The 15,017-nt window shown below is 35.9% G+C and overlaps 1 protein-coding gene across 3 annotated transcripts in view; it reads right to left on the bottom strand.

Annotated features, from left to right (window-relative positions):
- The window catches only part of SNTG1 (syntrophin gamma 1), a 756,922-nt gene that overhangs the window by 460,615 nt on the left and 281,290 nt on the right, over positions 1-15,017 (bottom strand). The gene's annotated exons all lie outside the window — the stretch shown is intronic.

Raw genomic sequence — 15,017 nt, 5'->3', positions numbered from 1 at the left:
TTCCTATTTATGCCTAGTGTTCCATTATTGGAGTGTTAAGCATGTGGGAGTTATTTATATCCTAATGCTCAAGGTCATCAACAAGATCTGATTGAAAAACTTTTTAAAAATTTCAACGTCAGTCATAAATGGGTTAAACTTGTACCTAGTTTACCATTTACCCTCTCCTAACTGCTCATCAACCAGATCTACAGTGTTTTCTAAAACACCTTTAGAAATTAGTTCTAAGAACACTACTTTGCTTAGGGAGAGCTGAGAGGCTCTTTGTCCTTATGGCATGCTTCACTCTTGGCAGAAACTCTACACCATACATGGGGACAGGGAAAATGTTCTGCTTTACATATAGGGGCACCCCTACTCTATGAAGAGGGTGCTGGATGTGGATGGCAGCCTCTGTCCTTTTTAGTTTTTTTCCTACTGGCAAGAAAACTACACCCTATGAGTTGGCTGGGTTGGGACAACAGGTGCAATGTTCTTCATCTGCAATTCCTTGGATAAAGCTTTTCTTAAGTAGTGTATGTTCAGCTGATAATGTGTCCACTCTATCTAAATTGTTGTCATTCAGTTTTTTATAGTATTCTCTTACATTCAGGAATGAACATTAATTTTTTTTACATATTTGGTAGAATTCAGCAGTTAAGTCATCAGACCTGGGCTTTTCTTTGATGAAAGACTGTATACTAATGTAATTTTTTCACTGGTTATTGGTTTGTACAGCTATTCCTTTTCTTTGTAATCTAATCCTGATAGGTTGTATGTGTTCAGGAATTTATTCATTTGTTCTATGTTCTTGAATTTGTTGATATAGTTAAAAAGAGTCTCTAATAATCTTTTGTATATCTGATCTTAATAATAATGTTTCATTTTTCATCTCTGATTTTATTTATTTGGATCTTTTCTCTTTTTTTCTCAGTTAATTTAACCAAAAGTTTGTTAATTCTGTTTTTCAAAAAAACTTTGTGTTCAGTTGATGTTATGAGTTGTTTTAGTCTCTATTTTGTTTATTTAGATCTGAGCTTTATTAGCTTCCTCCTACTACTAATGATGGGTTTAGCTTATCCTTTTTCTAACTCCTTGAGTTACATGGTTAGGTTGTTGATTATAAATATTTTTCCTCTTTTGATGTAGATGTTTATTGCTATGAATTTTTCTTATAGAACTGCTTTTGTTATGTTCTATACAGTTCAGTAGGATGTTTTTATTATCATTTATTTGGAGAACTTTTTAAATTCATTTTAATTTTCTTAGTGATCCGTTGGTTAATGTGGAGCATGCCATTTAATTTTCATCTATTTCTAAGGTTTCTGAAGGTTTCCTTGTTAATTTCTAGTTTTACAATTCTGTGGTCTGAAAAGATACTTGATATTATCTCCATCTTCTTAAATCTGTTTAGACTTGTTTTGTGGCCTAATAGGTGATCTATCCGGGAGGGTGTTTCATAGGCAGTTAAGAAAACTTGTGAATTCTGCAGCTGTAGATGAAATGTTCTGTAAATATGTGTTACATTCATTTGATTTATGGTATAGTTCAAGTCTGTGGTTTCTTGATTCATATTCTGTCTGAAAGTATCGGTCTATTGTTGAAAATGTGAAGTTGAAGTCTCCTACTATTACAGTGCTTTTATCTATCTGCCCCGTTAGGTCCAGTAACATTTGCCAGCCCTTTTCTGGGTGCACACTATCAAAATTGTTATACATTCTTGTTGAATTAATTATTTTATTCTTATATAATAATATTACTGGTCTTTTGTGAGTTTTTCACTTAAAGTATATTTTATCTGATGTAAGTATGGGTATCTCTCCCTGGGTTTGGTTTCCATGTGTGTGAAATAGATTTTTTCATCCCTTCACTTTCAGTCTGCCTGTGTTTAATGGTGAAGTGCATCTCTTACAGGCAACATACAGTGTGGTTTTGTTTTTTATCTTTTCAACTACTCGGAATATAAGTGGGAAAATTTAAGCCACTTACTTTCAAGGTTATTATTTGTAGGCAATTACTCCTGCAAGTTGTTAATTGTTTTGTTGTTGTTTTTGTGGTTTTTGATTGTTTTGTAGATATATTTTCTTCTTTTCTCCTCTCATTGTTTACCTCTCTGGTTTGGTGGTTTTCTGTAATGCTAAATTTTGTTTCTTTTCTCTTTCTCATTTGTACATTTAGTGTAATTGTGTGTGTGTGTGTGTGTGCGTGTGTGTGTGTGTGTGTGTGTGTTTACCATAAGGTTCATATAAAAAGTCTTGTAAATATAATAGCCTATTTTAAGCTGATAACAACTTAACTTTGGTCACATAAAAATGCCATAGACTTTTTCCCTCTCCCTTCTCATTTGCATTTTGGTTACTTTAATTTACTATTTATCTTTCGTGTGTTCCTTAGTCATTAATTGCTGCTGTTGGTGTGTTTGATCTTGTTCACTTTAAACCAACATACTATAATATTAAAAGATTTATGTTGCAATATTACAGCACTAAGGAATTCTGAGTATGATTATGCATTTATCTATACTGCCAAGTTTGTATTTTTGCTATATTAATTATTGTTTTGGGGTTTTTTTTGTAACATTTCTTTAAGCATTTCTGATAAGGTTATCTTAGTTGTGATGGATTCCCTCAGTTTTTGCTTATCTTAAAAGGTGTTTATTTATCTATTTCTGAAGAATAGCTTTGCTGGATATAATATTCTTGACTAAGAGGATTTATTCATTTTTGTTTGTTTGCTTTCTTCTTCTTTGTTATCTTTCAGTATTTTTAGTATGTCACCGATTTTTTTTCTGGCATGCAGGGATTCTGCTGGGAGATCTGCTGAGAGTTTAATGGAAATTCCCCTATATGCCACTTGACATTTATCTCTTGCAGCTTTTAGAACTCTCTGTCTTTAACTTTTGACATTTTGATTATAATGCACTCTGAAAGGAATATTTTTGGGTTAAAAATCATTGAAAACTTTTGAGGTTCTTAGAAATGAATGTCCATATCTCTCCTAGGACTTGAGAACTTCTGACCTATTATTTTGTTAAATATATTTTTATGCTGTGGTTATTTTCTTTTTCTATTGCATTTGTATAATGTGAATATGTGTTTTCTTAATGAAGTCCCATATGTCACATAGGCTTTCTTTGTTCCTTTTCATTCTTCTTTCCTTTTTTATATATTTTTTTGATTGGGTTATTTCAAAATATGTACCTTTCATCTCAGAGATTTTTTTCTTCTGCTTGATCTTGTCTGTTTGTCAAAGCTCTCAATTGTACTTTTATTTCATTTATTAAATTCTTCACCTCCAATGATTGTTTTTTATAATATTTATCTCTTGATTACATACTTCATTCATATCACAATTTTTTCCTGACTTCATTGAATTGTTTTTCTAGATCCTCTTATATCTCACTGAGTTTCCTTGAAATCATTATTTGGAATTGTTTTTCAAGCATTTATAAATATCTTTTCATTTAGGATCTATTGCTAGAGACAAAGAACTGTGTTCTTTTGGGGTTGTTATATTTTCTTGCTTTTTTATATTTCTTGTATGTCTACATTGATATCTGTGCATCTAGTAGAACATTTTCCAATTTATAGAGTAACTTTCATAGAAAAAGGCTTTCTACTGTAAATGGATCCTAGGATGTTGGTTGAGAACATAGTGTCGGCTTTGGTTCTGGGTGAACTCAGTAGCATGTTCTCTGTGCAGATGCTTCAGGCATAGCAGTTCAACAGATTTTGTGGCAGGCTCTTCTGCATTGGCAGGTCACTGCCAGGCTGGCTGTAAGGGGTAGGGTTGGATGTGCATGTGTTAAAAAACTGAGCAAGAGTTCTCTCTAAAGAAATGGGTTCACCTCTAGGCAGCTGTCACGCTAGGGGCAGGTGCATGTGGATCCAGGGGCTACCCCCGATTTTCTCTGGTGATGTGAGGCCAGCTTATGGGGAAGGAATGTTTCTGAACTGGCTGTTTATGGGGACAGGTACATGAAGTTTTGCTGTTACGCAGGACTCTGCTGCAGTGTCCAAGCAGGCTGTTGGGCTAGAAATGGGTGTGCATTGGCTCAGCAGCTATGCAGGACTTTTCTGCAATGCAGGCCCATCTCTTTCTCTAGTTGGTATGATGCCTCTTCTGTTTGAACATTAAAATCCCAGTGATAGCTCTGGACACAGGCTCTGGGAAGCTGCAGTATTGGTGTTACAGGCATCTATGTGAATTTCATAGACCAAAGACAAGATCTTATGAATACAGGAGTTTGGTGGCTATTGCTCCCCAAAGTAGGATATACTCCATATGTGGGATCAGTTTCAAGAGAGCTCTGTGCCATAGCTGCTTAGGTCATAGGGGTTGCAGATGCCATGAGGACTCCTGCTCTAGGGATGTGGTTACAACTGTGTAGACTTCCAGCAATGTTCACACTGAACTCAGGGCCTGTAAGGACTAGAAGATCTTCCTCTAACAGTTACCATTGGTACCCAGCAGTGATGAAGGCCACTGAATGTCTCCAGATTATATTTTACCTGCAGAAAGGGGTTTCTTCTATCTATGATTGGATCTAGTAGGAGATACCGTTAGACAGAGGCAGAGTACTGTGCTCCTCTCTGTATGGTATTACACTGGGCTCCCATGCTCCCCAGGAATTTTGTTACCTTGGTGGCCACCATGCTGATGTCACTGTCTTCTGGTATCTTATTCTAATGACTTTGTAAGCTGAGGCAAGATGTTTAGCCAAATTATAACATATTTTATTTGTAAAGTGATAATGGAATTTGTAAATCAATTAGCACAGACCTAGCATATGGTAAGTACTCAAGAAATATGAGTTATTGCTAACATCATAATCAGCAGCATCACCATCTTTATTTTTATTGCTCTACTTACTTTATTCTCTTTTTATTTGTTCTTTTAACACATATTTTGTGGTTACAATGTATTCTGTACCTTATTTTTGTGGTGGGCTCTGGAAATATCTAGATAGAGATAGAGTTACATATTTCAAAGAGCATAAACTCATTACAAAGAACAGAGAGACCTTGTAATCTGGAGAATTTATCATTAAGGCTGAATAGGTGTTAAAAAAAACTTCACTGGAGAATTAATAGTCTGACTGAGCAAAGTAGGATACAGAGAGAATTATGAAGGTGTCAAGCAAGGAAAAAATTTGGGAGAAGTAAATCAACTTTTGGAAATGCAAAGATGTATAAGAGCATGTTTGTCCTTCGGAGAATTGAGTTTAAAATTATATGAGGAGAAATTGAAAGTCAAATATGGAGAGAGTTCTCAGTTTTATTTGACAAGTCAAGAAAGTTCTATATTCGTCAAATAAAGAGATTTGATTTGGGTGGGGGTTGTACTCTTAAACACAGACTATTTTATGGGTTGACAATTTCCCTCACCATTATAATGCAGATGTTGAAGTCCTAATTCCTGGTACCTTAGAATCTGATCTTATATGGAAATAAGGTGTTTGTGAAACTAATCAAGTTAAAATTAAGCCATACATGTAGACCCTAATTCATTATGAATGATGTCTTCATAAATAGGAGAAATTTGGGTACAGAGAAAGACACAAATGGAGGAAAGAAGATGTGAAGAAACACAGGGAGAAGATGACCATATATATAAGCCAAGGAAAGAGTCCCAGAACAGACCTTCCTTTCATAGCTCTCAGAAAAAAACAAGCATGCCAACAACTTGCTCTCAGATTTCTTACCTACAAAACTATGAGACAATAAATACAAAGGGTCTTCAAAAAGCTCATGGGAAATGTGTATTATGAAAAACCTATGGGACCAAGCATAGTGGCTCACACCTGTTATTCCAACACTTTGGGAAGCTGAGTTGGGAGGATCACTTGGGGCCAAGGCTTCAAGACCAGCCTGGGCAACATGACAAGATCAAGTATCTACAAAATAAAAATTAAAAAAACAACAAAAAAACAAAAAACCAGTAGCTGGGAGTGGAGTGTACCTTTAGTCTGAAAAGACGGGACAACTCATGGTGCTGGGTGATGGGTGTGGCACTTCTAGGTTATAGGGAAATTCAAGCATTTTCTGATTGACAAGGTTGAAAACATTTATAGTTTATCTAAAGACCCGGAGTCAACAGAAGGAAGTGCTTAAGATAACAGGTTGTGAAGACCAAGGTTCTTACTATGTAGATGAGGCCTTCAGATTGCCTACTTCAGAGAGAACAGATTTAAATGTTTCTTATCAGACTTAAAAATACACCAGACTCTTTAGTTAATTATCTCCTGTATCAGGAAAAAGCCTGGAAAGAGAAAGGATTCTCTCTAGAATATAGATTTCCCCCAAAAGAGAAAACCTTGCAGGAACATTTTATAATATGTCAAGGCAATATATTTTGGGCCTGCTATCTGTCCCATGGGCATTTTATTGCTACAGAGTCTGCTTTGTTAGTCTTAAGGTCTCTGTTTCAATGTGAATGCTGGTCAGCTATGTCTGACCAGGAGGAATATATAAGGAGTCATGTTCAACCACCCATTCCCATCATGGCCTGAACTACAGCTTCAGCTTTACCTCACAATGCCCTTAGCTGAAAGGAGGAGGCCAGTCAGTTAGTTAGAGGGCTTAGACTTTTACTTTTTGGTTTGCAATTGCAGTCAGAAAAAAGATACCTGTTTTTTTTTTAATTGAGATGGAGTTTCCCTCTTGTTACCTAGGTTGGAGTGCAATGGCACTATCTTGGCTCACCGCAACCTCCGCCTCCCAGGTTCAAGCAATTCTCCTGCCTCAGCCTCCGGAGTGGCTGAGACTACAGGCGTGCACCACCACGCCCAGCCAATTTTTATTTTTTTAGTAGAGACGGGGTTTCACCATGCTGGCCAGGATGGTCTAGATCTCTTGACCTAATGATTCACCCGCTTCGGCCTCCCAAAGTGCTTGGATTATAGGCCTGAGCCACTGCACTCGGCCAAAATATATAGCTTGTTTTATGGACAGAGGAGAACGAATGTGAAGAAAGGTTAACTCAGGTATGAATGGTTTTAGTAATAGCCTTGAGGCTGGGGTCCTGAGTCTTCCTTTGAAAGCTGAGTTCTGGTCTGCATGATAGAGAAGCCATATGCTCTTTAATAAAAGCATTTCTTTTTGTTTGTGATTTGTGGAATCTATGAAGCCTGGGGTCCATGGAGGGATGTGTCCTGATCAGGTCTAAATATGATAGTGCTTGAAAAATCTCTGAGTGTACTTTACGTCACTTTTTCCTTGCTTTAAATACCTAAAACAATTTAAGCAGAATTTATATCTTTAGCATAGTAGTATTTCCACCAATGTGATATGTTTCCCAACTTATTTAAGTTTTCTGCAATGTATGTCATTTTCTTCTATGTTTCTGTATGTAGGTCTTATATGTCTTACATTATTCATTACTACGCATATGATATAATATTTAGGCATTTAAAATAATTTCTGTTTTTATTTTGATAATACTTGCTGCTCTATTAAAATGTCACTCACTAAATTGAATAGGTTTATGTCTGGTAATTTTACTATGTTCTTTATTAAATCTATCAGTCTGAGAGTCTTTTGGATTTTCTATGTAGATGAATGTCTCATTTACAAAGAGTGATAATATTTTATTATTTTCTTACATTCCTTATATTTTAGGGTTATTACCATTTTTGTGTAGCTAAAGTATCAGTCCTACACTGAAAAGAAATTAAACATTTTTGTCATGTATCTAAATTTACAAGGATTATAAAAAATCATTCTCCTTTCAATAAACTTGCTGTAGTTCTTTTGAAAATGTGCTTTATTGATTGAAGAAGTTCCCATTCATGTAGAGACAGCCATTTGAAAAAAATGTATTTTCTGTATTTGATTGCTCTTTCTTTTTTGTTTCATAAGTGGTAGTTGCATTTCATCAAATGATTTTTTTTTTTTTTTGCATTTAATGAGGTGGTCTTATTTCTTCTTAAATTTCTTAAGGAAATAAATTGCATTAATCGATTTTCTAATGTTGAAAATACCTTCCTTTTGTATAATAAACCCAGTGAGGATAGTTATTTCCAATAATAGATATTTCCTATTATATTTTTATATACCATTGATTCCTTTTGCTACTGTTTGATTTAGTTCTTTTGCTTCTGAGTATTTGAGTTAAATTGCAAATTTTTATTTTCCTTTTCTCACATTCCTTTTCTATTAGATCAGTTATGCTAGCCATGTGAAATGAGTATACTAAGCTATTCTGCTTGTAGAGAAATGTCCAGGCCGGGTACAGTGGCTCAAGCCTGTGATCCCAGCACTTTGGGAGACCGAGGCAGGTGGATCACGAGGTGAAGAGATCGAGACCATCCTGGTCAACATGGTGAAACCCCGTCTCTACTAAAAATACAAAAAATTAGCTGGGCATGGTGGTGCATGTCTGTAATCCCAGCTACTCAGGAAGCTGAGGCAGGAGAATTGCCTGAACCCAGGAGGTGGAGGTTGCGGTGAGCCAAGATTGCACTATTGCACTCCAGCCTGGGTAACAAGAGTGAAACTCTGCCTCAAAAAAAAAAAAAAAAAAAGAAAAAGAAAAAGAAATGTCCAGTATTTCTGTTCTTTTAGTGTAGAATTCAGTGTTTTAAATATATTTACAAGGTTGTATACTTTTCCTCAGTATTTAATTCCGAAACATTTTTGTTACCCCAGAAACAAACCTATACCCATTAGCAGTCATTCCTTATCACCCTTAGCTTAATATATCTTTAAATTTTTAAATAGTTAAATTACTTACCTTATTTTGATTTGGTCCTGGAAATTTTTCAATTTATATAAATTTTCAAATGTATTGGTACCAAGGTTTTCAGGTACCAATCTTTCTAATAACTACAATTCCTGAAGCCTCTATTGGTCTATTTCTATTGAATATTCTTTCTGCTGATTTTCAGGCATTGTGAGTTGAAGAGTGCATTTGAAAAGGGTTTTTACAGAAATAGTTTAAAGCCTCAGATGGTGTTATATGTCTCTAGAGAGCATCTACATTTGCTTCTGTTTGCAACTGTGGCCACTAGTTCTCCAGGTAATTCTAAATTAATTTTGGTGTTGGAGATGCTGTTGGGCTGAGCAGCAGTCCCTGGTAAGGCCTGTCTGCATCAAGTGAATCCTTACTCTTACCAAGTGGCTATTCAGTACCTCAACACTTGGCAATCCCTAGCTGAAAAGTAGTGTCTCCATAGTACCTTGTAGTCAGTGGTCAAAATCTTCCCCAATTAGACAATTCAGAGGAAAAGGGAGGAATATGTTCTAGTATTCTATAGCACTGGAGAATAACTCTAGTTGAAAACTATTTGTTGTACCTATTCAGATAGAAAAGGAGAACTGAATGAGTACCAACACACCAAAAAAGTGATATGTTTTGACATGATGGAGAAACCACCTTTGTAAAAATCATAATAGTGAGAAAATTATGACAGTGAAAGAGATACGATTTGACCACTTCGACTTGCCTTTAACCTCCAAGCTACCTTTGGTCATTCCTGGACAGGGGCCAATGTAACTTGGAGAAATTTAGTTTATAGTTTAAATGATAGTAGCCCTCCCCTAAACTAAACTGCCTTTGTAAAACCAGTGAAAGGCCAACAGGTTAGGAGGATGAGAGGAGCATGATTTCTGCTAAGTTGTAGGTATAGTTAAACGATTATCAGCCATTATTCCAGAGGTCATGAGATTTGCAATTTCTCCAATTTACTAACGTGGAACCTAATATTGGGTTTCTGATATGTCTTTTCTTGCTTTTGCAGGCTTTTGCCTGCAAATCTCCACTCAACCACTCCTGTGGCTCCCAGCCAGAAGTGGACTCAGTGCATGAAGGGCATTTTCCATACCCCTAAGATGGCATCCCCTACCAATTATAAATACCCATATCCTAGCCCCCTATCTTTGAAAAATCCTAGCTTCTGAATTTACAGGAAGGCTGATGTGTGTAATCATAAAACTCTGGTCTCCCATTTAGCTGGCTCTACATGCATTAAATGCTTTCTCTGTTGCAATTCCTCTGACTTGATAATTTGGCTCTATCTGGGCAGCTGGCAAAATGAACCTGTTTCATTAAATGGATATGCTAATTACCCTTATCTGCCTACTATATACACTGTATGTATCAAAACATCACTATGTACTTCACAAATAAATACAACTATTATGTGTCCATTAAAATATAATTTTGTTAAACGGGCCACACACACACATATGGTGCTGTACTGCAACATTCTGCCAGACCCATCCTATATTTCTAACTGTCTTGCTGCCTTTAAGTATTTGGTATTATTATTTGTCAGTCATTTTTGAGTAAATGTGTGTATGTGTGTGTTGGGGGCGGGTAGCAGATGTGAAAGTCCTTGGATTAAGTATCAGCTCTATTTTTGTATTAAGGTTTTGCCATGTTCATCTTTTCTTTCTATGAACAATTTTAGGTTTGTTAAACCCTCTCTTGTGCCCTTTTCATTTTAATTCCCCATTATAACTATTTTGCCCTCTATTGCACATTCCTTAATATTTAAACTGATTTTAAATCTTATATTGTCTTCTATAAGTACATTAAAGGCTATACATTTCTGTGTCATACAAATTTTTATATTTAATATTTTCCATATTACTGTATTGTATACATTTATATATATATATATATATATATATATATATATCCATTATGATTTTCTCTTTATGCGTTACTTAGAAGATTTCTTTTAATTTCCAAATATATGGGAGTTTTCCTTTGTTACCAATGGTTAACCCAATTGTGCTATCATCAGATAATATAATCTATGTAATATCAGTACTGGTTTTAGGACTAGATTTGAAAGGAAGACCTTTTCTCCAGCTGCATAGGGCAGTGTTCTATATGCAGTCACAGTGTGAGTTTCTGTAAGGTGAATTCAGTCACAGGTGATTTTTTAACAAGGGAATTAGTTTAGAATGGAGGAAACACTGTGTTGGTTAATCCACAATATATTTTAGGCAAGAGGGGAGAGAATGATAGTAGGATCATATCTTTATTGGGAAATAGAAGTCTTCAATTGTGCTGCCATGCTGGCAGGAAAGCACTACTGTATCCATCTTCAGAAAACTAGAGACAAGTACTGGGGTCCTTCCCAGGGCCACATTCCTCCTCCTGCCATGCTATACTCTTGCTCCATTGCCCTGCCTCCATAACTATCATTAAGGGGCACGTTGACTCACGCTCCTTCCATCTGCCAGTCTGTACCCACCAGCTCTGCTCCAGCAAAACTTCAACACATTTTCACTCTATTGTTCTGAAGCATTTTTTTAGCAACCACTGTGGCAGCATGTGCTTATGTGAATACCTCTGCATGGGCAGGCAGAGGTGATCCCCTCCAGTCTCCTATACTCTTTTCTGTGTAGTCCTCTTGTTACAAAGCTACATAGTTTTGTACTGTCCACCACAACTCTTTTGCTCATAATCCCTGCTGTCTTTTAAATATATTTTTCAGGAAGTAGACAATGTTCCAGTGCAGAAATATCTCCATCACCTGCAGTTTCACCTTGCAGTTTGTGTGGTTCAAATCTTCCACACACGTCCTATAAATGTTAAGGACAGAGGCATTGAAATTACCCACAAAGATGGCTTCTATCTTTAGATTTCATGTGACCTTGAGGATTGTGATATCATGATCAATAAAATTTTATCTGTAGGAATTTTGAGGCTTTGAGTTCTCAGCCCTTCTTTTTTTCAGATACCTGAGAAGGGTCACCAATGTGACCTTCTTCAAGGTAAGAATTCTAGATAAGTCAATTTCTCCTTATAGTTCTTTCACTTTTAACTTTAAATATTTTAAAGTTACATTACTGTGTTTAGGTAAGTTTTGGATTGTTCTCTCCTCCTGGTGAATTAAACTTTTATGTTTGATCTCCAGAAGGGCTTTTGGTCTTAGGGTCTGTTTTGTCTTAGACTAATAAAAGTTTACTACTTTTCTATCATTTGCGTTTTAAAATCTGTTATTCCATGTGGAATCTTTATTGGTTGATATGATTTGGATTTGTGTCCTCACTTAAATCTCATGTCAAATCGCAATCCCCAGTGTTGGAGGATGGGTGCGGTGGGAGGTGACTGGATCATGGCAACAGATTTTCCCCTTGCTGTTCTCATGATGATCAGTGAGTTCTCATGAGACCTTGTTGTTTAAAAGTGTGTAGCACCTCGTCTTTCTCTCTCTTCCTCCTGCTCCAGCCATATAGGACGTATCTGCTTCCTCTTTGACTTTCCATATGATTGTAAGTTTCCTGAGGCCTCCCCTGCCATGTTTTCTATACAGCCTGTGGAATCCGAGCCAATTAAATCTTTTTTCTTTATAAATTACCCAGTCTCAGGGAGTTCTTGATGGCAATGTGAGAACAGATGAATACACTGGTATTTATTGTTTCTCCTTACACTTGCTCACAATGGCTTGTATCTTCATATTTCATGTGACTTGGAGGATTGTGGTATCATAATCAATAAAATTTGACCTGTGGGATTTCTGAGGTTTTGAATTAGGCCTTCTCCATATCAGCTACCTGGTAAGGGTCACCACTGGGCACTTCTTCAAGTTAATGCCAGGCTTAAGTCTTTTGGCATTAGAAATGTCATGGATTCTAGTCTAAGAGATGCCTTGTAACCAGCCTGTCATTGGAAATGCTTTATTAAAGCTGTCTTTCCTCCTTCAATATAAGCCCAGAACATCAAGGTGTCCCCACTATCTCATTCTTTTGTTACTTTTCATAGTTCATTATTTCCTTGAGAAAATCACATTTTGGAAATTCCTTTTGTTGGCAAGTCTCATACTGATTTCCCACCTTGTAAGGACCTAGACTTTTTATCTTGTTTTCTTCCTGAGTCCCATTTAAATCCAGAGACGTGGGCCATGGAGGATCAAGGAGTCTGCGAGCCCTTGGCTCTGTGGCTTCAGTACCTGTCCAATTCATTGTTTTTGTTCCTGTGGATTCCTCTTACTTTCTTGTAACTCAACTCTACATAAAGAGGATATTTGTATCCTGTTTTTTAATTATTTTAATGTGTGACATATTGCAAAGTTTATTTGGGCAATTAGTCTGCTGTATTGCTGGAATTTGATGTCTGACTAAAGCTGAACTTCATATTAGTATCTGCGGTCCTGTATTTTAAAAACTTCAACAACTATAACATGTTATGAGAAAGTATTACTTTAAGCATATTATTTTTAAAAATAGAAACATTCTCTATACTGAAAAAGAATCATAGGAAAAATGTAATACTGATTATTAAGCACTTTATGAGTTTGTATACCTTGAAGACAAATAGTTCTTTTTATTTCTCTAAGAAAATATCACGCAGTTATTTATGAGTATTAAATAAATTTAAACATATAACAACTACACAGTGAGTGTAAATCCTGAACTCTGATACAGTGGAGGTGAATGAATTATTTTCTTTGTGAACTTTTAAACTTTTTTCTTAAATTCTTACAATGATCGAGGCGTTGTTGGAAGCAAAGCATAACCCACAGTGGTAAACATGCATTCAGACCTCAAATGTGATTTTCTGCAAGCATTCATATGCTCAGTGCATTCCTTGGGGATAGTTGGTAAGTATATTTCTGGTGTTCGGCAATGGAAAACATTACCCTCATTTTCAAAAATAACGTTTACATTGAGGGTGAAAATTTTAACTATTATAAAAAAAGCCACATGCCCAAATGCCATGACAAGGAATTAGCTCATTCTGAAATAATGGCTTAATATTGTTGAAGTCAAGAAATTCCATTTCAAGGTCTGAGGTGACTTGGTGTTTTTGTTGTATGTGATTTTATTCACAGAGCAGAACTTAATGATGACACTTAAAAAGCAGAAATGGAAGTCTTTGAACAGAGGTGCTATACCCTCTTCTATGCATGGCTCTGAATGAATGTAGTCTGTAGTCTTTCCCCTTATCCTCACACCCACACATTCTTCTTTTTGCTGAATAGTGTGGTAACAGCACAGAGATGGAGATCAGAATAATAAATTTTGAATAATGTCTCCATCACTCTCTGGACTACTGGAAAATCTGGTGACCTTTCTCAGCCTTTCATAATTTGAAGAGTTGTCATGAAGAGTATATTCTGCTAAATGAGAAAACAGTGACTGTAGAATGTAATGGAACTTTAAAGTTTTTAATATCATAAGTTGATTCTAAATCCTGTAATTAAATTGTAAATAGATTTATCCTTGTGCCATCCACTTGACTTTTTTCTATTAAATCTGCTATTGTCCTGTTTTCATTATATGGACTTGAGATAAGAACATTACATCCTAGCACATATTATGAAGGTGCTAAGTAAGAGGTACAAATGGGTGACTCGGTTTTATTGCAAAGGTCAGGAAATAGAGTTTTTAAGATTGGTTCTGAAATATGATACATATATAAAATGCTTTATTCCTTTGGGCTGTCTTCCCAGTGGCTGAAAAAAATGACTTCTCTTTCATTAATACTTCTTTCATCCTAGGTCCCAAGTTGGACTTATTATACTTTTCCTACATGTGATTTTACATGAGCAACTTGAAACAAGTTATGGTATGTACCAATATATTAACCATTCATAAACAAGTGACATTTGAATATGTAAATAGTCATATCATGATGATGTTTTGCTTTTATTAACCTAATATGTCTACCCTAAGTTGAATCATTGATTTGAAAATCAGCTCCTTTGGAGGTCAGCAGATTTGTTCATTAATGTTCAATACTAATAAACTTACACACACATATATATATATTTTCTAAATTTACCCATGAGTTGTTTTTCCTCCAAACTCTATAAGTAAGTTTTTACTTCTGTTAAATATTAACAGGATACTATCTGGCATGTAGGCTGGTTTCTGACATAATAAACCTCCTAGTAGGTGGAGGTCGTGGTGAGCAGAGATCGTGCTGTAGCACTCCAGCCTGGGTAACAAGAGTGAAACTCCATCTCAAAAAATAAAAAATAAAATAAAATAAAATTTTTAAAAACCCTCTTAGTGGCTGGGCGCGGTGGCTCAAGCCTGTAATTTCAGCACTTTGGGAGACCGAGGCGGGTGGATCAC

This window comes from Saimiri boliviensis, chromosome 15, assembly GCF_048565385.1.
Source record: "Saimiri boliviensis isolate mSaiBol1 chromosome 15, mSaiBol1.pri, whole genome shotgun sequence".
Taxonomy (NCBI): domain Eukaryota; kingdom Metazoa; phylum Chordata; class Mammalia; order Primates; family Cebidae; genus Saimiri; species Saimiri boliviensis.
Note: the sequence above shows the minus strand (reverse complement) of the source record. Positions and strands in the feature narration are given on the sequence as shown.